At 50.0% G+C, this 2590-nt stretch overlaps 1 long non-coding RNA gene across 2 annotated transcripts; it reads left to right on the top strand.

Moving 5' to 3' along the window:
* The first annotated feature begins 705 nt into the window (after positions 1–705).
* Positions 706–2013, top strand: LOC115062423. Of its 2 annotated transcripts, none has more exons than XR_003842387.1 (3): positions 706–785; positions 1046–1128; positions 1901–2013. It is a non-coding gene; the product is annotated as an uncharacterized LOC115062423 (long non-coding RNA). The 2 variants fall into 2 exon arrangements; XR_003842388.1 differs by having other exon boundaries at positions 735–785; positions 1016–1128.
* The last annotated feature ends 577 nt before the right edge of the window (positions 2014–2590 follow it).

The following is a 2590-nucleotide window of genomic DNA, read 5'->3' as shown; positions in this document are numbered from 1 at the left end:
CCATTTTGGGTCTCACTTATCCTCTGAGCATAGCTGTTCATTTGCTGTGGTGCCATCTCAGGATGATTTCCAGCTCAGGTCTCTATCGCTGCCCAGCACCCACAGCCCCATACATCCCCCAAACACATCAGACACTGTTCATAACTTAGTTCCTGGCTCAGGACTCGCATTTCGTGGGCATAAGCGCCTGTTGGGGGCTTGCTCACCAGAGCCAGTCTCCCAGGGCCATGGGCTCTGAGCCACTGCCACCCATGCCTTCTATTAAGAAACAGGAAAGAGCCAGGTAGTGGAGGAAGATGGATGAGCGGTTGTTGTGCACCCTTTGATAGCAGTTTGTTGGGGCCAGCCTGGTCTACTGAGCAAGTCCTAGGACAGCCAAAGGTACACAGAGAAATTTTGTCTTAAAAGAAAAGAAAACACGAAGCTAAACAAAACAAAAACTAGGAAAGGGTTGAGCACCTTGACTCCTTCCCTTGCTTTCTGACTGGAAAGCACAAGTCAATTGTGGCCTCTGCCCCTCTGCCCTCTTAGTCCTCCTGCACCACGGTCCCTCCCCAACTGAATGGTCCTCTTTCCCGAAATGCTATAAATCAGGCTTGATCAGGTCACATACAAACCTTGCCAACGGTTAACCAATAACCATGATGGCCTAGAGAAGGTTAAGTATTTGAAACCCCACCCTCTTCGGGAAGTTACCTGGGAGGAGCTAAAGGGAATTAAAGTATTTACTTCAGTCCACATCTGACCAACCTTTCCACTGTGCCTGCAACCTGGTCAGAGAAGAAGTAAGGACTGGTGTCAGGAGGGAGCTGCTAGTGGCAAAGGGAAGAGCCCTGAGGATAGGGCTGTGGGTGGGAGTGTGGGATTAGGAAGGAAAAGCTGGGTGGGTGGTGGGGGAGAGAAGTAGGCAGACATGGATTCCTTGGGGAAAGCTGTGTGGAGGGTTGGAGGGAGGGAAGGTTGGATGGCTGAGCCATGTGAGAGACGAGGGATGTGGTTGGGGGACTATTCACAGGCTCCAACTTCCAAGGTTTTATCTGTGCAGCACTTCTCTGAGGATGGAAACTTCTCATGCTACAAAGTCCTGTGTGCTGTTTCTTCTTGTGGCCCTAGTCTGTGCAGAAAGAGGTGAGGTGGAAAATGAGAGAGGGGAAGGAGGGTACAGTGGATATGGAAAAGGGCCTCAGGTTTGTGGGTATATCAGCACCTCCACTGTGTGCCCAGTACCTGAAGTGTGCTGGGATCAGGCGGTTGGGAAATGGTTTGTGGTAGGTGAAGACTCCTGTGCTGGGGTGTGTACTGGGTCTGTAAACGTGTCAGCACCTGCCTTGCAACCATCACCATATAACAGAAGGATGCTTGGAGCTCAGTAGCTTTGCCACAGACTCTGGCCACCAGAGCGGCCTGTCCTTAGACTCTACACTGCTGCCCTGGCCTCCCAGACAGGACACTGGCCTGCGTGCACACAAAGTGGCAGAGCCTTCTTTATCTCCCCAGATACCAAGTCAATGGTTTGGCATCCTTATTGCCTCAACTTTGATTTTTCCTTATGTCCCAGTCAACGCCACATGAGAGTCAAATGCTATACTTTCTGTACTCTAAGGTGTTCTGAGCTCTAAGATAAGCCTACACTTGTAGTTACATGTGTATTGCAGGAAGCCTCATGGTGGACCTCAGTTTTAAGCTGACTCTGGGAAGTTCAGTGCTTTGTCATGCTCCAATACCCAGGGGCCAGCTCTGCAGGTGTAGGGTGAGAAAGGTCTGAAGAGCCCTCTCTGTTTGGTGGCCCCAACACCTACTTACAAACCCACTCACCGCTTTAGCAGACATTTTGTATCTATATCTTGCCAATACGGAGGAACTGCATGTCCTAGCCCTCATATACTGGCTTGTCTCTCAGCTCAGGGACTGCAGTGCCACCAGTGCTATGGAGTCCCATTTGAGACTTCTTGCCCAGCAAGCCCCTGCCCCTACCCTGATGGATTCTGTATTACTCAGGAGGCAGAAGTTGCTGTGGGTAAGTTCCCTGTGGCCTATATCAAGATGGTTGAGGGTGGCTTTGGAAAAAATGTCGAGTCTGGGCACTTGTTGTGGACCATGGTTCCCCTCCCTCCAAGTAGATCTTTCCTTGTGTTGGAGGAGAACTCTTGCCAAGTGGGGGCTGTTGGGGTCCAGGGATGTGATGGGATGGGGATCATCAAGTAGGGCTACTCATTTGAATGAGCTGTGTTTATCATCCCTTTTGGTCGCTGGTGTAGTCATGTGATGCTTCTGCCTGTACTTAATGTCTAAGGCCTTACTGGCTCACGGACAGACTAGGAGAGCTAGAAGAATCTAGTGAGTCTTTGCATATGATGAAGGAATCTGGAGTTTAGGCTAAACGAATGACTGGGGAATGCTGATTTAAAAAAAAAGAGAGATTAGTATATATCAGATCCTCCAAAGTTTTGAGTTCTAGACATATGCTCAGATAGACAAGGCAGGAGCAGCCCCGCCCTGCTATCCAGTTTCCTGTTCTGACCACAGCCTGCCTGTCTCCTGGAGTAGGTACCCTAAGAATTAACTGCCTGGAGAACTACAAGAGTCTGAG

Source organism: Mus pahari, chromosome 17 (genome assembly GCF_900095145.1).
Source record: "Mus pahari chromosome 17, PAHARI_EIJ_v1.1, whole genome shotgun sequence".
Taxonomy (NCBI): Eukaryota; Metazoa; Chordata; class Mammalia; order Rodentia; family Muridae; genus Mus; species Mus pahari.
This window is presented reverse-complemented; position numbering and strand designations above follow the sequence as displayed.